This window comes from Bombina bombina, chromosome 2, assembly GCF_027579735.1.
Source record: "Bombina bombina isolate aBomBom1 chromosome 2, aBomBom1.pri, whole genome shotgun sequence".
NCBI lineage: Eukaryota > Metazoa > Chordata > Amphibia > Anura > Bombinatoridae > Bombina > Bombina bombina.
In genome coordinates, this window is record NC_069500.1 from 927,696,733 (window position 1) to 927,722,272 (window position 25,540).

Below are 25,540 nucleotides of genomic sequence, written 5' to 3' on the forward strand. Positions count from 1 at the left end.
CATAGAAGTCAATTATCTGCACCTGCTGTATCTGACATGTAGATGTTAGCCCACCCTAGACTATCGCTTGAGATCAAAAAAATAATTCTGAACTTTTAATATGAGAAAATAGTGCTATTAAAGGGACAGTAAAGTCAAAATTAAAGTGTTGTGGGTTAGACTGTGCATACAATTCTAAACAACTTTCTGATTTCTTGTTTGTTCTTTTGTTATAATTTTTTTTAAAAGCATACCTAGGTAGGCTTAGCGGTAGCAAAGTGGCTGAGCATATATGCCTCTTGTCAAAAAAAAAAAAAAAAAAGTAGTAATAATTATATACTGGTGTGTGAGATGAGGAAAATATGAGAAAATGTCTGTATATAAGAATTAGAGATAGTCAGTGTGATTTTGCATATACTGTTTAGTATGAAATATTAATCAGATTTTTTTTTTCCATTAACAACGGCCGTGGGAAGGTGAAAAACAAATCAATATAATGTTACAGCAAATGAGACGACAACATCAATGCAAGTGTGAGAATCAAGTAGTGAAAGAAATTGAGGAGAACATTGATGAAACAGGGAGGAACAGAAAATGATTAAAAGGCATTGTTTTTTTATATTTGAAGATTGAAATAACACTAAAGGATTACAAAACATACTAAAAATGCCTGTACACAACACATATATATTGATTAATGTACTTGAGTATAATAAAATAAACATATTTTGAAATATCCAAACGAAGCTTCTTTATAGTTTAAAATAAATACTTTTATTTTCCCTACAACATTATTAAAGCCAGACCCTAAAAAGGAGCTGTTCCCCAACTAGATAAAACGTCCAATCTGCGTTCTGATTTGTGTATACAATTATCTTCGGGAATAGTGACTGAGTGCATGTGCTTTTCGGCCCAAATCAGTTTTGCATGCACATTTTTATTGATTAAGCAGGTCTCATCCTCTTCACTAAGCTGAAGCTGGGCAGTGACATAATAGCTTGCGTGTACTATACTAACTGTGCACGCATATTGCCGAATCCGCATGCCATCTCTCCTAACCTGGGTAGCATTTCTGAGTCCCCATGAAGAGGAGGGGGGTTCGTTTTGGACAATAGCCAAATTTCATTGCAAAATTGGGAGAAAAATGAAAGGGGGGAAAAACGCTAAAAGTAAGTAACTGACAAAAAAAAATATACTGACGTTCTTTGCATTGCTGCAAAGTATTTTTTTAAAAAGTGTTTGATGTCTCTTTAAACCCCTAAATGACCAGCGGTCTTTCTATAAGGGGCCGCCGCTTTCAATAGTGTGGTTTTGCCGCCAGCAAGCCTTCGGAGGGATGGAGGGTCTAATAGCACGTTTTGTTGCTTACTGCAAGACCCGCGCTATTATAGCCACACAATCCCTTAATGACCATTCCACAAACAGGGTATGTGACTGTCGTTAAGGGATTAAAATAATGTAGTGTTTTTATATGAGAACTATGGTGAAAGCTAGTAAAAATGAGAATGCTTTTAATAGGTTAGTTATGAGACAAAAAAAAAGCACATGAACCAATGACATTTTTACTTGTTGCGTTAAACAAGAAGGCCATTGGGAAAGGTGATTAGGTGTTTAAAAGCTGCATTTAATATAGATGATAGAACATTTTTTAATACAAAGTCCCTTATTATAATAGTAGTAATATAGTATATAGTAGTAATGTGGGTTATCACTAGAGATGCCTGAGGTACATGGAACATAATAAAGTAGATAAATGTAAACACTGAATATAATCTGAGCAATTTGTAGAAAAGTCTTCATTTGAAGGGCTGATTAATTGTGTCCGTTATTTTGTTTCTAGTGCAAGAAGTCAGGATGAAAAAAAAAAACAACAACTCAGAAAGATGAATGGGTTTGGTGAAGATCTCCAGTGAGGTTAAGTTTGTGAGTGAGATGTCAGCTAAAGTTTAAAGGTCTAGATCAGTGACTGAGTTTATTTTGTTTTGTCTCAAGCAAAGAAATCTAATTGTGATGAGGTAAAAATCAAAAATGTACATGAAATAAACATGTTTTTGTGAATTAAAAAAACACGGTTTATATCGAGGCTTGCCTGACTTCACTAGATTAAAAGATGCTTTTTAGGAAAACCTTATCAAACTTCATTATTTAAAGCGGAGATGAAAACCCCAATGTTTTCTTTGATGATTTAGAGTAAACAATTTAAAAAAAGTTGTCAATTTACTTATATTATCGAATTTGCTTAGTTACCATGATATTCTTTGTTAATGAGATGCCTAGGTAGGTAGGTATCTGGAGCACTTCATGACAGGAAATAGTGCTGTCGTCTAGTGCTCTTGCAAATGAATAACATTCCTGCAAAAAACATAATTTATGTAAGAACTTACCTGATAATTCATTTCTTTCATATTAGCAAGAGTCCATGAGCTAGTGACGTATGGGATATACATTCCTACCAGGAGGGGCAAAGTTTCCCAAACCTCAAAATGCCTATAAATACACCCCTTCACCACACCCACAATTCAGTTTAAACGAATAGCCAAGAAGTGGGGTGATAAAAAAGTGCGAAAGCATATAAAATAAGGAATTGGAATAATTGTGCTTTATACAAAAATCATAACCACCACAAAAAAAGGGCGGGCCTCATGGACTCTGCTAATATGAAAGAAATGAATTTATCAGGTAAGTTCTTACATAAATTATGTTTTCTTTCATGTAATTAGCAAGAGTCCATGAGCTAGTGACGTATTGGGATAATGACTACCCAAGAAGTGGATCTTTCCACACAAGAGTCACTAGAGAGGGAGGGATAAAATAAAGACAGCCAATTCCTGCTGAAAATAATCCACACCCAAAATAAAGTTTAACGAAAAACATAAGCAGAAAGATTCAAACTGAAACCGCCTGCCTCGAAGTACTTTTCTACCAAAAAACTGCTTCTGAAGAAGAAAATACATCAAAATGGTAGAATTTAGTAAAAGTATGCAAAGAGGACCAAGTCGCTGCTTTGCAGATCTGGTCAACGAAGCTTCATTCCTAAACGCCCAGGAAGTAGAAAACTGACCTAGTAGAATGAGCTGTAATTCTCTGAGGCGGAGTTTTACCCGACTCAACATAGGCCAAGATGAATTAAAGATTTCAACCAAGATGCCAAAGAAATGGCAGAAGCTTTCTGGCCTTTTCTAGAACCGGAAAAGATAACAAATAGACTAGAAGTCTTACGAAAAGATTTCGTAGCTTCAACATAATATTTCAAAGCTCTAACAACATCCAAAGAATGCAACGATTTCTCCTTAGAATTCTTAGGATTAGGACATAATGAAGGAACCACAATTTCTCTACTAATGTTGTTGGAATTCACAACTTTAGGTAAAAATTCAAAAGAGTTCGCAACACCGCCTTATCCTGATGAAAAATCAGAAAAGGAGACTCACAAGAAAGAGCAGATAATTCAGAAACTCTTCTGGCAGAAGAGATGGCCAAAAGGAACAAAACTTTCCAAGAAAGTAATTTAATGTCCAATGAATGCATAGGTTCAAACGGAGGAGCTTGAAGAGCTCCCAGAACCAAATTCAAACTCCAAGGAGGAGAAATTGACTTAATGACAGGTTTTATACGAACCAAAGCTTGTACAAAACAATGAATATCAGGAAGAATAGCAATCTTTCTGTGAAAAAGAACAGAAAGAGCAGAGATTTGTCCTTTCAAAGAACTTGCGGACAAACCTTTATCTAAACCATCCTGAAGGAACTGTAAAATTCTCGGTATTCTAAAAGAATGCCAGGAAAAATGATGAGAAAGACACCAAGAAATATAAGTCTTCCAGACTCTATAATATATCTCTCGAGATACAGATTTACGAGCCTGTAACATAGTATTAATCACAGAGTCAGAGAAACCTCTTTGACCAAGAATCAAGCGTTCAATCTCCATACCTTTAAATTTAAGGATTTTAGATCCTGATGGAAAAAAGGACCTTGTGACAGAAGGTCTGGTCTTAACGGAAGAGTCCACGGTTGGCAAGAGGCATCCGACAAGATCCGCATACCAAAACCTGTGAGGCATGCCGGAGCTACCAGCAGAACAAACGAGCATTCTTCAGAATCTTGGAGATTACTCTTGGAAGAAGAACTAGAGGCGGAAAGATATAGGCAGGATGATACTTCCAAGGAAGTGATAATGCATCCACTGCCTCCGCCTGAGGATCCCGGGATCTGGACAGATACCTGGGAAGTTTCTTGTTTAGATGGGACGCCATCAGATCTATTTTCTGGAAGTTCCCACATTTGAACATTCTGAAGAAATACCTCTGGGTGAAGAGACCATTCGCCCGGATGCAACCGTTTTGGCGACTGAGATAATCCGCTTCCCAATTGTCTACACCTGGGATATGAACCGCAGAGATTAGACAGGAGCTGGATTCCGCCCAAACCAAAATTCGAGATACTTCTTCATAGCCAGAGGACTGTGAGTCCCTCCTTGATGATTGATGTATGCCACAGTTGTGACATTGTCTGTCTGAAAACAAATGAACGATTCTCTCTTCAGAAGAGGCCAAAACTGAAGAGCTCTGAAATTGCACGGAGTTCCAAAATATTGATCGGTAATCTCACCTCCTGAGATTCCCAAAACTCCTTGTGCCGTCAGAGATCCCCACACAGCTCCCCAACCTGTGAGACTTGCATCTGTTGAAATTACAGTCAGGTCGGAAGCACAAAAGAAGCCCCCTGAATTAAACGATGGTGATCTGTCCACCATGTTAGAGAGTGTCGAACAATCGGTTTTAAAGATATTAATTGAGATATCTTCGTGTAATCCTTGCACCATTGCTTCAGCATACAGAGCTGAAGAGGTCGCATGTGAAAACGAGCAAAGGGGATCGCGTCCGATGCAGCAGTCATAAGACCTAGAATTTCCATGCATAAGGCTACCGAAGGGAATGATTGTGACTGAAGGTTTCGACAAGCTGTAATCAACTTTAGACGTCTCTTGTCTGTTAAAGACAGAGTCATGGACACTGAATCCATCTGGAAACCCAGAAAGGTTACCCTTGTCTGAGGAATCAAAGAACTTTTTGGTAAATTGATCCTCCAACCATAATCTTGAAGAAACAACACAAGTCGATTCGTATGAGATTCTGCTAAATGTAAAGACTGAGCAAGTACCAAGATATCGTCCAAATAAGGAAATACCACAATACCCTGTTCTCTGATTACAGACAGCAGAGCACCGAGAACCTTTGTAAAAATTCTTGGAGCTGTAGCTAGGCCAAACGGCAGAGCCACAAATTGGTAATGCTTGTCCAGAAACGAGAATCTCAGAAACTGATAATGATCTGGATGAATCGGAATATGCAGATATGCATCCTGTAAATCTATTGTGGACATATAATTCCCTTGCTGAACAAAAGGTAAGATAGTCCTTACAGTTACCATCTTGAACGTTGGTATCCTTACATAACGATTCAATATTTTTAGATCCAGAAACTGGTCTGAAAGAATTCTCCTTCTTTGGTACAATGAAGAGATTTGAATAAAACCCCATCCCCTGTTCCGGAACTGGAACTGGCATAATTACTCCAGTCAACTCTAGATCTGAAACACATTTCAGAAATGCTTGAGCTTTTACTGGATTTGCTGGGACACGGGAAAGAAAAAATCTCTTTGCAGGAGGTCTCAACTTGAAACCAATTCTGTACCCTTCTGAAACAATGCTCTGAATCCAAAGATTGTGAACAGAATTGATCCAAATTTCCTTGAAAAAACGTAACCTGCCCCCTACCAGCTGAGCTGGAATGAGGGCCGCACCTTCATGTGGACTTAGAAGCAGGCTTTGCCTTTCTAGCTGGCTTGGATTTATTCCAAACTGGAGATGGTCTCCAAACTGAAACTGCTCCTGAGGATGAAGGATCAGGCTTTTGTTCTTTGTTGAAACGAAAGGAACGAAAACGATTATTAGCCCTGTTTTTTACCTTTAGATTTTTTATCCTGTGGTAAAAAAGTTCCTTTCCCACCAGTAACAGTTGAAATAATGGAATCCAACTGAGAACCAAATAATTTGTTACCCTGGAAAGAAATGGAAAGTAAAGTTGATTTAGAAGCCATATCAGCATTCCAAGTTTTAAGCCATAAAGCTCTTCTAGCTAAAATAGCTAGAGACATAAACCTGACATCAACTCTGATAATATCAAAAATGGCATCACAGATAAAATTATTAGCATGTTGAAGAAGAATAATAATATCATGAGAATCACGATGTGTTACTTGTTGCGCTAAAGTTTCCAACCAAAAAGTTGAAGCTGCAGCAACATCAGCCAAAGATATAGCAGGTCTAAGAAGATTACCTGAACACAGATAAGCTTTTCTTAGAAAGGACTCAATTTTCCTATCTAGAGGATCCTTAAACGGAAGTACCATCTGACGTAGGAATAGTAGTACGGTTTAGCAAGGGTAGAAATAGCCCCATCAACTTTAGGGATCTTGTCCCAAAATTCCAGTCTGTCAGACGGCACAGGATATAATTGCTTAAAAACGTTTAGAAGGAGTAAATGAATTACCCAAATTATCCCATTCTTGGAAATTACTGCAGAAATAGCATCAGGGACAGGAAAAACTTCTGGAATAACTACAGGAGATTTAAAAACCTTATTTAAACGTTTAGATTTAGTATCAAGAGGACCAGAATCCTCTATTTCTAAAGCAATTAGGACTTCTTTAAGTAAAGAACGAATAAATTCCATTTTAAATAAATATGAAGATTTATCAGCATCAACCTCTGAGGACAGAATCCTCTGAACCAGAGGAATCATCAGAATCAGAATGATGATGTTCAGTTAAAAATTCATCTGTAGGGAGAGAAGTTTTAAAAGATTTTTTACGTTTACTAGAAGGAGAAATAACAGACATAGCCTTCTTTATGGATTCAGAAACAAAATCTCTTATATTATCAGGAACATTCTGCACCTTAGATGTTGAAGGAACTGCAACAGGCAATGGTACTTTACTAAAGGAAATATTATCTGCTTTAACAAGTTTGTCATGACAATCAATACAAACAACAGCTGGAGAAATAGCTACCAAAAGTTTACAGCAGATACACTTAGCTTTGGTAGATTCAGCACTTGACAGCGATTTTCCTGTAGTATCTTCTGACTCAGATGCAACGTGAGACATCTTGCAATATGTAAGAGAAAAAAACAACATATATATAAAGCAAAATTGATCAAATTCCTTAAATGACAGTTTTCAGGAATGGGAAAAAATGCCAAAGAACAAGCTTTCTAGCAACCAGAAGCAATAAAAAATGATGTGGAGAAAAAAGTGACGCCCATATTTTTTCGCGCCAAATAAGACGCCCACATTATTTGGCGCCTAAATGCTTTTTGGCGCCAAAAATGACGCCACATCCGGAACGCCGACATTTTTGGCGCAAAATAACGTCAAAAAAATGACGCAACTTCCGGCGACACGTATGACGCCCAGAAACGGAAATAGAATTTTTGCGCCAAAAAAGTCCGCGCCAAGAATGACGCAATAAATGAAGCATTTTCAGCCCCGCGAGCCTAACAGCCCACAGGGAAAAAGTCAAATTTTAAGGTAAGAAAAATGTTTAAAATGCATTATCCCAAATATGAAACTGACTGTCTGAAAATAAGGAAAGTTGAACATTCTGAGTCAAGGCAAATAAATGTTTGAATACATATATTTAGAACTTTATAAACAAAGTGCCCAACCATAGCTAGGAGTGTCACAGAAAATAAGACTTACTTACCCCAGGACACTCATCTACATATAGTAGATAGCCAAACCAGTACTGAAACGAGAATCAGCAGAGGTAATGGTATATATAAGAGTATATCGTCGATCTGAAAAGGGAGGTAAGAGATGAATCTCTACGACCGATAACAGAGAACCTATGAAATAGACCCCTTAGAAGGAGATCACTGCATTCAAATAGGCAATACTCCTCACATCCCTCTGACATTCACTGCACGCTGAGAGGAAAACCGGGCTCCAACTTGCTGCGGAGCGCATATCAACGTAGAATCTAGCACAAACTTACTTCACCACCTCCATCGGAGGCAAAGTTTGTAAAACTGAATTGTGGGTGTGGTGAGGGGTGTATTTATAGGCATTTTGAGGTTTGGGAAACTTTGCCCCTCCTGGTAGGAATGTATATCCCATACGTCACTAGCTCATGGACTCTTGCTAATTACATGAAAGAAACTTGTTTGTCCTGATTTAAAGGGACAGTTTACTTTACTCAAAATTTTTATCCCCTTTAATTTGTTCCCAATGATCCACTTTACCTGCTGGAGTGTATTAAATTGTTTACAATTAGCTCCTTTACCCTTATATTGGCATTTGAAATAGTTGATTTAGCATGTGGTATGCCCACCTATTCTGAAAGTTTGTGGCCGCAGGTCCAAGCAATAGATAAGCTGTGTAAACACAGCCAGCAGAAGAAATTACACTGCCAGTAGGATATAGCAGAGATAAGGTAATAAAAGGTTGATTTTCCATTGTTCTCTCCATGTACTGGTGATTGTTTTATGGACAGATATAAGATAAAGAAACATGTATATGTACACATGGTGATAAAGTAATGATATCTGATTATACCTACGAGCTCAACCCATTTTATTAGGTTGTGGCTTCAAAACACAAAATCAGAGCTTTAATATACACAAATAAACCTTAAAAAGCTAATATTCATACATTCTTTATTCTGCAGTTGGAAAAAAAGCAATTGTAAACACATTAAGGGAAAAACTATTTTACAGTATACTGTCCCTTTCAATGAAACCCTCAATAAATAAATAAATAAATAAAAAAGATGCTGTTATAGCCAATAAGAAGCTATTGGCACCAGCTCAGTAGCCTGTGAATGTGCTAATTTCTGCCTAGGGAACATCATGTTATTAGTTGTATGTTTTCTAGCATATGTTTTCTGCATCACTGAAATACCCTCTTTTTTTTGTCTTTTATTTTCTTTCCAATGGGGCCTGACCTGGCATCACTACCTCTTGTTCCTGGTGCCAGTATATTTACTCATTCATTAACCCCAGGAAAATAAGCAGCACCCATACATTTTCATGGGCCAAATAAATTGGCCAGATTACAAGTGGGGGCACTAACAGTTATGCGCAAGTGAAAAAGGGTTTATCCCGGGTGTTTGTGCACCTTGGAAGTATTGTTCGTATTACAAGTTGAAAGTAAATGTGAGCACTTGAGCGCAATTGAAGTTAACGTGCGTCTGGATAGCGTGTCCTCAGAGCTCTGGTAAAAAGGGACATGAAACCCAAATTTTTTTCTTTCAGGATTTAGATAGAGAATACAATTTAAATAATGCACTTCTTTGTTGAAGAGATATCCAGATAGGTAGGGTTCACATGCCTGTAGCACTAAATGACAGGAAATAGTGCTGCCATCTAGTGCTTTAGTTAATGTATTCCCCCCCCCCCCCTCATATAGAGGTAGTCTTGGCCATTAACTATGCAATGTTTCTATATAAAAGTGTTATAGATACTTGAGTCAGAAACTCCCCGTTAGCTGGTAGTAGCAAAAAGGATGCTGTTGCTCAATTATAATGCAAAAGAAAAAAAGCTGTGTTAGTAACAATGTTTTCATAGAAGCTTGATTGTAGCTACTGTACAGGAATAAGGAACTAGTTAAAAGTTTGTATTCATTTCTCTAACTAAAGAAAAAGTTACTATGTTTCAACAAAGCATTGCTTAAATGGTTAAATAAACATAAGGATGTAACTATATATACAGGATTAGTTTACCAGAAAGCAGAGACCTCTGGCTAAACGTGTTACACTTCTAGCAATTACACGGAGATGTAGATCTATCATATCACTAAATTGGACCCATTTGTTTTAAACTGTAAACATTCCAAAGTATGATTCAAAACACATGCTTGAGAAGTCTGCAAAGCACTTCCTGTAGTTAATGACATTCAACCTGTTGTTAAACAGTTTAATGTAGATTTGTGGCAGCTGTAATATCTACAGCAACATCTTTCTTTCTTTCCTGTAACCAAATCTGATAAAATATATGTTTCATTTTAATGGCCATCCCTAGAAATTAGAAACCTAGAATAATAGTTCATCATATCATCAGTCAACCAATGTTTACTTATCTAACAAGTTAAAGGGACAATATACACTCATTTTCATATAACTGCATGTAATAGACACTACTATAAAGAATAAGATGCACAGATACGGATATAAAAATCCATTATAAAACTGTTTAAAAATGTACTTAGAAGCTCTCAGTTTAGCTCTGTTGAAATGGTAGTTGGAAAGCCCACTGCAAGTGGGAAATAAGACCCCCCCCCTTCTTTTGCATATGAAAAGACCCTTTGTGAAAAATATAAGTTTTTTTTTATTTGATCGTATTTGGCGGTGAAATGGTGGCATGAAATATACCAAAATGGGACTAGATCAATAATTTAGGTTGTCTACTACACTACACTACACTAAAACTAAAATTAAACCTAAAAGCTCCCTACAAGCTCCCTAATTAACGCCTTCACTGCTGGGCATAATACATATGTAGCGGCCTTCTAATTACCAAAAAGCAACACCAAAGCCATATATGTCTGCTATTTCTGAACAAAGGGGATCTCAGATAAGTATTTACAACCATTTATGCCATAATTGCATAAGTTGCTTGTAAATAAATTCAGCGAGAAACCTAAAGTTTGTGAAAAAATTTGTGAAAAAGTCAACCATTTCTTTTATTTGATGGCATTTGGCGGTGAAATGGTGGCATGAAATATACCAAAATGGGCCTAGATCAATACTTTGGGATGTCTTCTAAATAAAAATATATACAACATGTCAAGGGATATTCAGGGATTCCTGAAAGATATCAGTGTCCCAATGTAACTAGCGCTAATTTTGAAAAAAAGTGGTTTGGAAATAGCAAAGTGCTACTTGTATTTATGGCCCTATAACTTGCAGAAAAAGCAAAGAACAAGTAAACATTGGGTATTTCTAAACTCGGGACAAAATTTAGAAACTATTTAGAATAGGTGTTTTTTGGTGGTTGTAGATGTGTAACAGATTTTAGGGGTCAAAGTTAGAAAAAACATTTTTTTTTCAATTTTTTCCTCATATTTTATATATTTGTTACAGTAAATTATAAGATATGATGAAAATGATGGTATCTTTAGAAGGTCCATTTAATGGCGAGAAAAACGGTATATAATATGTGTGAGTACAGTAAATTAGTAAGAGGAAAATTACAGCTAAACACAAACACTGCAGAAATGTAAAAATAGCCATTGTCATTAAGGGTAAGAAAATTGAAAAATGGTCCGGTCATTAAGGGGTTAAACTTAAATGGTTTGGACAGAGCATAACATTTTAAAGAACTGTCCAATTTTCTTCTGTAGTCAATTTTGCTTAATTCTCTTGGTATCATTTAGTGGGTAAAAAAGTAATTCTAGGTGAGCTCAGGAGCGTGCACGTGTCTCTAGCCATCTGGTAGCAGTGTTTGCAATAATGTTTAAAGCAATGTTATACATTGCAATAGAATGCTAAAGACACGTGCACGCTCCAAAGCTTCTATCAGCCTATCTTGGTTTAGGCTTCAATAAATGATACCAAGAGAACCAAGTAAATTTGATAATAAAAGCAAACTGGAAAGTTGCCTAAAATTACTTGATCTATTTAATTAATTTTTGAGTTTAGAGTCCCTTTACATTAAACAATTAAACATGTTCAACATTTTGCATGTAAAATGTTGTATTGTTTACATTAACATGGTAAGACCAGCGGGAAATTCATGTCTAGATACAACTGATATTGAGGTATCAATTGCTCATTGTCTGATAGGTATTTCTCCCACCGTTCTATTGGTGGATAGAGACAAGCCTCTATGGGCATGAATATAAAAAGCAGTTTTATTTGACACTAAACCAAACCTTTTTCAAAAGATCCAGAATAACAGAACTTCTTAGTCCCTTTTATTTGTCAGATATTGCCAATAAAAACAGTATTTTTTACAGTTGATCACTAACAGTATTATATAAAACTATACAGAATAGTAAAATTAAAGACTTACCCAAAACCTTAGACGTGGGTCCAGTCTTGCTGGCGTTTGACAGGATGAAGATGAAAAATGTACAAAGTACTGAAGCTCTTCAAGCGTAGACACCACAATCCAGATGTGTGTGAGCTATAGTAAGAATATAAAAATATGAGCACCACTTTCCTACTGCAGATAAATATATTTCTTCTATAACTGTTTGTGGATAACATAACAATACCCATGTATTTAAGATATGTAGATTATATTTATGAAAATATAGATCTGCAGCACAGATTATTAAAATATGTAGATGGGTAGTTAAAAGGATGACAAATTGTACCAGTAAGCTAGCTGTTTCTGTATAGCCTGATGCCAACACAAATCCAGGATTTAAAAATTGCAGTTTTAGCCTGGTTTGAGAGCTCTGTCCTGCTCTCCCTTCCACTGAACATCTCTATAAATGTCCCAGTTTTAAAAGTGAAACCAGGGACTGGTTTAACCACAGCTTTAACCCTGCTCATGCCACACCCTTTAAATAATCAAGGCCCCGCCCTGAGCCTCCCACCCCTGGATTGAGGGAAAATTTGGGAGGTATTGTTTGATATGCCCAATATATCCCAGTCTCTGTCCCCTAGAAGTGTCTGCCTAGACTATTACATTGGCAGAAGGAGTGTGGCACAGAGTGATAATTTCAGAATTTATAAAAGACTAAGAGAGACTTTTTTAATGCATGTATCTATTGTTTAACATTTACACCATCCAGTGTACGCCCCTTTATGTAGTTCTAATGTAAATATCAGTATCAGTTTTTGTTAATATCTGCTTTTAAAGGGACATATTTGGAGCATTCTAGGACTGTGCATAGTACAACCATATTCTAATATCTAAACAGTGAAAGGCGCCATGTTCTGTGTACAGTGCATACCTACCAATCAGTATTAGTGCATGTTCATCAGGCATGTGCACATAGCACTGATGCAAAGTTTCAGGCAACATGAAATTATTAAAACTTATCCTGAGATATCGTAATCTGACATATTTTGTATTTGGTGATAACTGTTGTCTGTCAGCCAGTCTGAAAGTTTTAAAGAGCTTTTGTTGGACAGCCTTAGCCATAAAACCCAATACAGAGATGAGAATAAATTGCCCCCATATTGTATTGTAAAAGAAACAATCAATGAACTTACACAAACTACAAATGTAAATTGCTCGCCAAAACTTTGTAGTAGGAAAAAATATTCACTTAACCAATTCAGATAAATTTACTTTTAATCAGAACAATATGTACACACTATCATTACCACACTATCCCAGAAACTAGTTACCACAGACAGTATATTATCAAAGCATGCCAATACGGGGCAGCTGCCATTGCTGTTATCAAAATTCAAAGCTCCTAACAATAGCTGCTAAATCTGCCATTTTCAGCTGAATCGAGGAAAACATTATTACAATATAAGTATAAACTGATTCAGAACTTATCCTGTACAAATTGAGACCACTATTTCCTATGGATTAATCAGTATTCCTGATCGGGACCCTTAGAGGTCTTCGGCAGCACGTCAGTGACCAGGCCTGCAACTCCCCCCCTCCCCGGTAATAAAATAGACAGGGTAAGAAGCACACGTTTGTACAATATTTTATTGAATCTGAGTCAGGAGCAGCTGTAACATCACAAGTCATATCCCTAGCAAGGGAACAGCAGAACCAAGCAACACTGTTTACCGGCATCTGAGGGGGCTAACCTTATAAGGAGGCCTGTACACAGTGGGCGAGCATGCAAGGGGCGTAATGACTGATATACCTGATGGCCTGATAAAGCAGACAAACCAATATAATTGCCAGTTCAGTGCAAAACATACCAAGGTCTAGAGGTCTCCTCCAATCATTGGTTTCCTTGCTATGCAGTGCCGATAGGAGACTGTAAGCAGAGGTTTTGTTGAAGATGGTGCACCGACTAATATCTTCATTGCTGTGCTGGTTACTCACAACAGTATCTGAATTACCATAGACGCAGGTCACTGTGGTGTCTGAATTTCCATGCAAATTGGCTATTTTAATCTATGACAACTGGTTTGAGAAAGGTATTGGCTGATTCTATTCTGAAATTATGTTTCACATGTGCATTAAGACAAAAAGTCATTCACCATTATGATCAGTGAACTCAGTACTATAAATGGACTAGTGACTACTTTATTGGGACTTCAGTATGAGGACATACATGCCTGATTTTAGAAGTCTCTTATGCAGTATAGGTTTCTAAACTGAGGTGCTGCATAGCTTATTTAAAGAGACACTGAACCCAAAATTTTTCTTTCGCGATTCAGATAGAGCATGCAATTTTAAGCAACTTTCTAATTTACTCCTATTATCAATTTCTTCGTTCTCTTGCTATCTTTATTTGAAAAAGAAAGTCCAGAACACTGGACAGCACTTGTTTATTGATGGATGAATTTATCCACCAATCAGCAAGAACAACCCAGGTTGTTCACCAAAAATGGGCCGCATCTAAACTTACATTCTTGCTTTTCAAATAAAGATACCAAGAGAATGAAGGACATTTGCTACCCTTTAATGGTGGCAGTCATTTTACTATACGCTAAGTATTCACATTGAGTTGTATTTGTGATCTTTGGACTACATTACAAGAGGAGCTTTTTAAATTTTTTCGTATAAGTAAAAACTCCGCTTGGATTTTCATTTTTGCGCTTGCGGGGTTGCATTTCTATTACAAGCTCCAAAAAAACGTATTTTGCGCTAGCATTAACCCAAATAGCGCGAAAAAACAAACTTATTTTTCTGCGTAAATGTAGTCCCCCATAGAGATCAATAGAGAAAAAAAGTGGGAAAAACATCCGAGACCATGCAAATTCCAACAATTTTTTTTTTCGAAACACAACCATCGCGCTAACAAGATAGCATATTAGCATTAGTAAATGTGAAATATTTACAGTAAATTCATAGTAAAAATCTTTATTAAATATGAATATTGCATAAATATGTTTTATGTTTTTATCTGCTTAATGGCAAAGGACTTTAATGCACTTATATACACAGTATGTCTATATATGTGTACATATATATTAATGTTTTTATATGTGTATATATGACTGTAAATACATATATACACATAAAAATACATTAATATATTTGTATACATACTTATATATATATATATATCCTCTGTGTGTGTCTGCACTCGCAATGCAATAGGGTCATCAACCAGGGTGCTGAGTCGATGATACAAACAGTCTATTCCAATGAAGGACTGCACTCACTGGGTTTAGTTCAAAAAATGATTAAATATTTATTGTGGTGACGTTTCGGGGTTCACAGACCCCTTCCTCAGACCAGATAACAGTGCAAGTGAACAATGTGCAGTATATAGCAACTAAGCCCCACCCATCAAACAATTAGCAACAATTGCGCCAAAAGTGTGTAACCATGGCAACATACAAATTGCCAAATTATCACTAATAACACCTTAAAATGTGAGTCAACCAAATTGTAATCAAGTATGCAGGAATCATAAATAAAATAAATACATTTAACATCCATATTTAAATAAAGTTATATTAATATAAAACCAAAACCAAGTGCCCACACAAAATATTGTGTATTCAGGGGACCGATGATAACTAAATTGAGGTCCTACTGTATGAGTAACTGTATACTCGGGCACAAGAGATTAATATGGACGTAGGCAAATTTATAATGCTTAGTATAGTGCATTGCTTATGTTACCCTAGTCTGTTGTGGATGTTTTATTGTGGATGTATAGCTCTGCGCAGATATATGTTTTTTTCTCTATATAGCTCGCCTCAGTAGTGACGTACCACCCATCTGACAGGCACATAGACCCAGACTTAAGTATTAATGTTATGATCACTCTTGATTGTCCCCAATAATAATCATGATGTTATCAATACTGACTAACGTACTCAGTGTCACTATGTATTACACCACAATATACTAGGGCTTAAACCGTTCGCTGCAGACAGCTGTCAACCACTGTTACAGAGCCCTACTCACACCCACTAGCTGATGTCAGCTGACTATGCAAATTAGCCATGCTCGTTGACACTGTACGCTGCAGATGTCGGATCCTGCAGATCCGCGCCTGTTTTGAGGACACTAACATCGGGTTAACAAGCAATACACGAGCATCTGTATTCACAACTATGAACTAGTTATATGCCAGCCCTTACATCTGATGTAAGTACTCTACAGACCTGTTTTCTACATGTACACTATGCGCGCAGCCTGTCTGAACATGATTAATGGACTTTGTTCATTCTCGCAAACGTACACATTTTACATATACATATCCTTGTAACTGTTTAGACGCTATGGCCTGTCTGTTCTGTGGCACTTAGTGATTAAGTCTGTACCTTTAATTTACACCCTGGCCTGTGTAAAGCATACACGATTGTTCTATGTACTTTGCCCTGGGTTCACAGCAATATGATTTATCTATGATTTCGTATCCCCACTATATGCAACAATAGAGACATGCACGTAAGATCGGTATGTGTTTGTGACTACTGAGCTGTTATAAACTTTGCAGATTAGAAGCGTTATTACATGGATTAACTATGAATTTATTATGTTTACTGATAGGCATTTGGTTCTAGTGAAATGAATACACAATATTTTGTGTGGGCACTTGGTTTTGGTTTTATATTAATATAACTTTATTTAAATATGGATGTTAAATGTATTTTATTTATGCTTCCTGCATACTTGATTACAATTTGGTTGACTCACATTTTAAGGTGTTATTAGTGATAATTTGGCAATTTGTATGTTGCCATGGTTACACACTTTTGGCGCAATTGTTACTAATTGTTTGATGGGTGGGGCTTAGTTGCTATATACTGCACATTGTTCACTTGCACTGTTATCTGGTCTGAGGAAGGGGTCTGCGAACCCCGAAACGTCACCATAATAAATATTTAATCATTTTTTGAACTAAACCCAGTGAGTGCAGTCCTTCATTGGAATAGACTATAATATATATATATATATATATATATATATATATATATATATATATATATATATACACACATACATACATACATATACTGTATATGTACAGTAGATATAAAAAGTCTACACACCCCTGTTAAAATGTCAGGTTTCTGTGATGTAAAAAAATGAGACAAAGATAAATCATTTCAGAACTTTTTCCACCTTTAATGTGACCTATAAACTGTACAACTTGATTGAAAAACAAACTGAAACTTCTAGGTGGAGGGAAGTAAAAATAAAAAAATAAAATAATATGGTTTATTACCCCTTTTAACTGCAATATTTTATATATTAGACAGTGTTAATATGAGTTTAAGTGTACTTTGTAATATATTTTTGAAGTGTTTTATGCAACTTTTTAGTTTAGGAAAAAACAGTTAATCACAGGTCTGAGATCGCGGAATGGATTGAAGCGTAAAGGGCGATTGTGCTAGCAAAATCGTGTACTGAAAATAGCTTGCAAAACCGTTTGCGCCTCACTTTTAATCTAGCCCTTTGTGTGTTATGTCTCATAAGGTGACCTATTATTAGTATTTATACTTCAGCTTATTAAAATTTTACTTGCACAATTTTCCCCATAATGGTTTGAATTTCCAAGTTAGGGGTATATATCATCAATATAAATTTCCCTCTAAAACACTATATTACAGAGTCTTTCTTTTTACTGAGCTTATAGAGCCTTTAGCTACCCTTAGAAGAATATCCTAACAGCTGCTAACACACAATAAGGTGCTTTCAATAGGTCCTTGCTCTTGTCCTGCTATCATTGGCCGAGATGGTAGGTCAAGCAACAGCGAATTGAGACTTTTCTGGTATATTTACTGTTATATGTTTGTTAGGCTCAGCAGTATACTATGTGAAGCTTACCAATTAATAATAGTATACTGAGTAACGTTTTAAGTGTCACAAGGCTTGTATTATTTTAAATATCTCAGAATGTGAGCGCTACTGATATACCAGCCGATACCTAAATCCTTATAGCATAGTATTCTATCAGCAATTTTATAATCACCACTAGGATGAGAGTTCTCCATGTTTAAATATTTTATTGTATGTGATGCTCATCTCACACAAATAACTTTCCTCCTTGGTTGCACATGTTGTGCTCATTTTATTACATTAGCTAGTTCTAGTTGGTTTGGCAATTAGTTTTATATTTGCTCTTTATATGCTTCCTTTAATGATAACAAACTCCCTGTTCTGGAAATTTCATTTTGCTAATTAAATATTGTGTATGTTCAAAGCCCCTTCAATAAGAATATGTGCTTCCTAATAAAAACACCAAAGTGGGACCCACAAGTGTTCCCCTATTTTCTTATATGCCTTCTTTAACTTTTTTATCTCTTTTGTTAGCATAGGGCACACAATTTTGAGGGTTCCATTGTAGATCTTGCAGTCTATAGTGTTGCTTAATACTCATTTAGGTTTCAAACGTGGTCCCCTGTTACCAACTCACCTTCCGAAGATTTGTTTTTTCTGAAGATACGTTTTAAAAGCTTTTTTTCCTCACAGATACTGTTGTTTAGTACCATTCATTGGAAAGTGTGTGAAGTGTCTGATATGTATGTGTGTAAATTAATTGACATTTCTTGTTTTAATACAGTGCATTCCAATGATCATCTTATATTGTGTATACTGATATCTGTACTTCCATTTGACATTGATATAAGATTTGTTTGTCCTGATTTAAGTGAAACCCCCTAAAAAATAAAAAAGATGCTGTTATAGCCATAAGAAGCAATTACCACCAGCTCAGTAGCCTGTACATGTGCTAATTTCTGCCTAGGGTACATCATGTTATTAGTTGTATGTTTTCTAGCATACGTTTTCTGCATCACTGAAATACCCTCTTTTTTGCCTTTTATTTTCTTTCTAATGGGGCCTGACCTGGCATCACTACCTCTTGTTCCTGGTGCCAGTATATTTACTCATTCATTAACCCCAGCAAAATATGCAGCATTCATACATTTTAACTGGCCAAATAAATTTGCCTCTGGCTTATTTAGACATTAAAGGGACATTAAACTCTAAACTAATGCTAGATAGAATGATGCATTAAAACAAAAAAGATTAGACAGAGAATAACATATTTTTTAAAGTTTAATTAGTTGTTTAAATATTGGCAACATAAGTCTAAAATGTTAGTGTCTATAAAACAATGGGAGCTGCCATGTTTTAACTTAGGTTACTTTCTGTGCTCTGGCCAATTAGGGACAGTTATAAATAGGTCACTAGAGTGTGCAGCCAATGGCTATGGGGGATATAACAGTCATAAAATAATGTGTGAAAGGAGCACAAGAGGGAGAAGCTGTACACAGTTATTTATTCAAATCTAAGTGACAAACAACACTCGAAGTGGAGGGGATAATAACCCCCGGGGTAGAATACAGAGGATTTGAACTGTCTGATTCACACTTTTTTATGAGTATTTACTTGGCCTTTGAGTGAGCAAAGCTTGGATATACAAGCGGGACTGCAGGGGGCCTTTAACACATTCGTTAGCAGCAAGAGTAAGGAGACACAACCACGTCGCCATAGGAGGTGGCCTCACAAGCACTACCTGGATCAGGAAGCAGGACCGCGCAGCCTTGTGACTGCCGAGAAGAAGCGTAATACACACGTTACTTTGGGAGAGTATTCCATGGTCTCCAAGGATCACGAGGTATGTGCCTGGGTGTAAACTGTGTTCAAAGACTGTAATTTTATGTTTGAAGGGCACCTGCTTTAAAGTGGTTTTCTCCTCATCCATACCCGGTGAGAACTTAGGGAATCCTGACTGGGTTTCCACACTACTTGATCTGCTACACGAGCTATACAACCAGAGATTGCATTTTATTACGAGCCTTTTCAGTGCCTATGAATGTATATTCTCTGTCAGAGACAGGCACTCAGCTTTTTCCTTATTTGATGTTATCTAATGGTTACCCACCTTTGATTCATTCCCTATACTTGGGATATAACAGTGTTCTGCACTTCCATTTCTAAAAGGAACTGAAAGCTCACAATTTCAGAATGGAATTACAGGAAAGGGGACAAAATAAATAATGAAAGTATATTGTAGGTTTTTATTTTTTATATACGGTTTATCATTTTAGATTACCATCTCAGTGTTTAATGTCCCTTTAAGGGCCAGATTTCAAGTGGTGCGCTAACAGTTACGCAAGAGTGAAAAGGGCGTTATCCCGGGTGTTTGTGTGCCTCAAATGTAGCGCTCGTACTACAAGTTGAAAGTAAATGCGATCACTTGAGCTCAATTGAAGTTAACGCAGGTTCGGATAGCGTGTCCTCAGAGCTCTGGTTAAAGGGACATGAAACCCAAATTTTTTCTTTTAGGATGTACTACTTTGTTAAAGAGATATTTCTGAATAGATAGTGTGCACATGTCTGAAGCACTACATGACAAGAAATAGTGCTGCCATCTAGTACTCTTGCTAATGTACAACATTGTTGTAAAACTGCTGCAATATAGTGCTGCAGACACGTGAACTTACCTGCCTCTTTTTTTTAACAAAGGATAAAAAGAAAACGAAAAAGAATTGATAATAGAAGTAAATTGGAAAGTTGTTTAAAATTGTATGTTCTATCTGAATCATGAAAGATTTTTTTTTTTTAAATACATTACAAAGTACAGTTACACTCATAACAACACCATCTAATAAAAATTATTAAAAAAATATTGCATTAAAAAGTTATAAGGGCTCAAAGATATGAGGTCTCAGGTGTTAGGAAAAAAAAAGCAGGCAAAAGGCTTTAATATAGAGATATATACATATACATGTCTAAAGATGTATATATATATATATACATATGTATATATGTATTTATATCTGTATATATGTATTTATATCTGTATATATGTATTTATATCTGTATATATATATTTATATCTGTATATATGTATTTATATCTGTATATATGTATTTATATCTGTATATATGTATTTATATCTGTATATATGTATTTATATCTGTATATATATATTTATATATGTATTTATATCTGTATATATGTATTTATATCTGTATATATGTATTTACAATCAAGTAGATGAAAACAAGTAAAAATATATTTATGCAATATTCATGTTTAATAAAGTGTTAAACTGTGTATTTACTAGGGCTGCAACCAACGATTATTTTTATAATCGATTAGTTGGCCGATTGTTTTTTTTTATTAATCGGATTAAAAAAATAAAATAAATAAGATTACTTTAGGTATGGTCTACACCAAAATGTATTGTTTAAAAATATAGATAATCCCTTTATTACACATTCTCCTGTTTTGCATAACCAACACCGTTATATTAATACACTTTTTACACTTTTTTACCTGTGTGACAAATTATTCTCAGGCTAATTCTTCATCAGAATAAATCAAGATTCAAGCAATGATTTATTTAGTGTTTGATGTCCCTTTATTTAACAACATTCATTTCTGGTTCAGAGGAAATCACTCTGCACTCTGTCCTCCTGTAAACTAAATGGATACCTAAGTTTGGTTCTCTTGCCTGAGCTGTCTCAGTCTCTGTGGGGGATACGATCAGGTTGATTGACACCCCCTGCTAGCGGCCGCGAATATGCAGGGGGCGGTGTTGCACAAGCATTTCACACAAAATGCTTGTGCAATGATAAAGGTCGACAGCGTATGCAGTCGGTATTTATCGATGTGCGGCAGACATTAATAAATCGGCCCCTGTGAATTTGCAAAGAAAACTCCAGACCTATCCTCTGTCTGCTGTCTTCAAGTTCAAGCCAAACAACACAGTGATAGATGGAGCAACAGAAACTTCCAATCTGTGAGTCCTTAATTATGTCTAAAAGGTTCAAAAACGAATTATTTTTCTTAATTGTTTCATTATTTGTGTTCTATGTCACATGGCAGAAAACGGAGATAGAAAGGAATATTCCTGAATTAATCAGTTATTATCGTATCACCTGTGATGCTGTAATGTTTTATGTCTCTGTAAAATAATGACAACTGATGAGAAATCTTAGAATAATTTTTTGTCACTGGTCACCAGTGGGTACATTTGTGTTGCCCACTTAATATTGACAATTATAATCAATAAAAAAAACAAAAACAAAAAAAAAAACATGGTGATGTTGAATATCAAGAAAAGCTGACAATAAGTGGACCTTGTTTTGGAAGGTGCAACCATCCTACTACTTTTTTTTTGACAGAGCATACTAATCTTTATATATAAGATTCCATCAAATCAATACATATATTTATATATAAGAGAAGAGTCCATCCATTCCAAACCAGTATAATACTCTCTTATGTCTCTGAATGCTGGAACACGGTGCAGAGCATATCTCATCCCACAAAGGAAGCAACAGAAAAATACTTACATTACATTTGTGACAATTTTACTAAATCAGCAGAATAGATACTTAAAGGGATAGTGAAGTCCAAATTAAACTTTCATGATTCAGATAGGTCATGCAATTTTAAAAAACTTTCTAATTTACTTTTTATCATCAAATTTGCTTTGTTCTCTTGTTAATTCTTAGTTGAAAGTTAGGTAGGCTCATTTCTAAGACAATGAAGGCCACCTCTGCATTTGACAGTTTTTCACTGGTTTTTCACCTCTAGGTGTTAGTTCATGTGTTTCATATAGATAACACTGTGCTCATGCACGTGAAGGTATTTAAGAGTCAGCACTAATTGCCTTAAATGCAAGTCTGTCAAAAGATCTGAGATAAGGAGGCAGTCTGCAGAAGCTTAGATACAAGGTAATTACAGAGGTAAAAAGTATATTTCTATAACCGTGTTGGTTGTGCAAAACTGCGAAATGGCTAATAAAGGGATTATATATCTTTTTAAACAATAACATTTTTCGTGTTTACTATCCCTATCCATATTCCGCTATGTGAAAAACATTGGAATGTAAAATATTCATATTTTTATGTTGGGTTAGCGCACTTGAGAATATGTAATCGGGTTTGCAACCGAGTAGGGTGTTAGGTTTTCTCCCCTACTTTTCTTGCTTCATTGTCTTCTATTGGAAAATATGTTAACGCAACATTCGAAGTTTGGCTGTTTGCGTGCATCGGGTGAGCGTAATAAGGTAATCTTTTTCCTTTTAACTTATAATACGAGCACTATTAGACACGCACAAAATCCTTTCTTCTAGCGGAGTTAGCGAAAAAGAGAGGAAAAGGCATTATACAATTTTAAAATTGACCCAAAAGTATGTTACATGCACTTTAATGACATTTTTACTTGCTTGATGTACCTTTTATTGTTGAAGCATCAGTACAGGATACTGAGCTGTAATGCACGTTTGAAATTACAGTCACTAGTATTATTTTTGGTACAATTTTGTGACTAGGTGTCAAGGCACAATAGTGCTTAAAGGGACAGGAAACCCCAACATTTTCTTTCATGATATGGATAGAACATAAAATGTCAAAAAAAAACTTTCCAATTTATTTCTATTATCAAATTTGCTTTGTTTCTTTTATTATCCTTTGCTGAAAGAACAGCATTGCACTACTAGTCACACAAGACAAATGTGTGCAGGCACCAATTAGCAGCAGCTCCCACTAGTGTAGAATATGTGTATACTCTTTTTCAACAAGGGATACCAAGAGAACAAACCACATTTGAAAATAGAAGTGAATTTAAAAGTGCATTAAAATGACACGCTCTATCTGAACCATACAAGTTTAATTTTGATTTTCCTATCCCTTTAAAGAGACTATATTGTGCTAATTATCCTGTACTTGGTGATTTTGTCATAGATTGGGGACTCTGGCCCAATAATCCTTTTGCCACTATTTATGTCCCAGATTCTTTATTAAAAATAATAATAAAAAATAAACTAGGACCATCCTGATGAATTCTGGCATTTAAATGGACACTCAATCAAAATTAAACTTTCATTATTCAGATAGAGCATTTTAAACAACTTTCCAATTTACTTCCATTAACAAAATGTGCACAGTCTTTTTATATTTAAACTAAGTCACCAGCTCCTACTGAGCATGTGCAAGAATAAGTGTGTATGCATTTGTGAAAGGCTGATGGCTGTCACATGGTACGTGTATGCATTTGTGAATGGCTGATGGCTGTCACATGGTACAGGGGGAGTGGAAAAAGACATAACTTTTAAAATTGTCAGAAAAAAATATACTACTCATTTGAAGTTCAGACTAAGTGCTATTGCATTGTCTTGTTATCTTGCATTTGGTGATTATGCAAATCTACTGCGTTGACTGGTCCTTTAAAGGGATACTAAACCTACATTTTTTCTTTCATGATTTAGACAGAGCATGCAATTTTAAACAACTTTCCAATTTACTTCTATTATTTAATTTGCTTCCTTCTTTTGTTATATTATGATGAAAGGTTTAGATAAGCTCAGGAGCAGCAAAGAACCTAGCTACTGATTGGTGGCTGCCAATATAAACCAATTGTCACTGGCTCACTCATGTGTTCAGTTAGAAACCAGTAGTGCATTGCTGCTCCTTCAACAAATGAAACTAAGATAATGAAGCAAATTTGATAATAGAAGTAAACCGGAATGTTGTTTAAAATTGTATGTTCTACCTAAATCATGAACGAAAATTTTTGTGTTTCATGTCCCTTTAAGCACAGTTGAAACATGTTGGTATCTAATGTGGTATTTATAATTTTATGGTGTATAAAATAAAACATTTAAAAGTAAATTACTTGTCTTGTTTCCACGACTAAACCCAGATGTGTTTGACCCCTCCCCCCCATCGTACGTTTTCTGGAACTTCCCCTGAACACAAGGAAGTTGCTTTTATTGCAATTCAGTTTATATAATGTGCAATAATTAGCGTTGCAGAATCTGTTGGCGCTCTACAAACAACTGATAATAATAATGCAAGATTTTAACAGTGCATAATTATGTATTGTTTAAAAAAATAAAGAGCTCCTCAAAACACACAAGGCAACAATTTTCTCTTAGTCTTTTTCCCGGAATTCTGCTATTTTCCAATAAAACTGCCATTATTAATACACTGAAACCAGCGGACAGTTCTGTTAGATTCTATGTAAAAATGTATTATTCATTAGACTTGTTTTTCATAAAGGCCTCTAATGCGCTGCATAATAAGCTTGCCAGCTATACACACTATCTGAATAAGCCCATCAAATGAATAAACTATACTTTTTCTTAAAAAATCTCTGATCTGTTTCATATTTTGTCATTCTCCTCCAGATTCATAGATAATAGCATTGGAGAATTATACAGTGCAAATGCTACTCTCTGGCGAAATAAATGTAGGTCAGGGAATACTTTTTCTCCCTCAATTATATTTGTAGTCTGCAACATTCTTGTGATTATTTCAAGCTTGATTAATACAGATTTTTTTTCTTTCAAAATAGACATTTCATATGCCTTACTCCCCAGTGAGTTTTAAATACATTTCTCTCTATCTGAAAAAGTAGAAAAAAAAAGAATATGCCAAGTCTAAAACAAAGGCTGCTTGTATAAATGAGAAACTTCCTGATTTT

At 35.7% G+C, this 25,540-nt stretch overlaps 1 protein-coding gene across 1 annotated transcript in view; it reads right to left on the reverse strand.

Moving 5' to 3' along the window:
- The window catches only part of TMEM150C (transmembrane protein 150C), a 553,275-nt gene that overhangs the window by 174,908 nt on the left and 352,827 nt on the right, over window positions 1-25,540 (reverse strand). The window contains exon 3 of the mRNA XM_053703357.1: window positions 12,053-12,166. The gene's annotated coding sequence lies outside the window, so the exon portion shown is untranslated. The remainder of the gene's footprint in view (window positions 1-12,052; window positions 12,167-25,540) is intronic.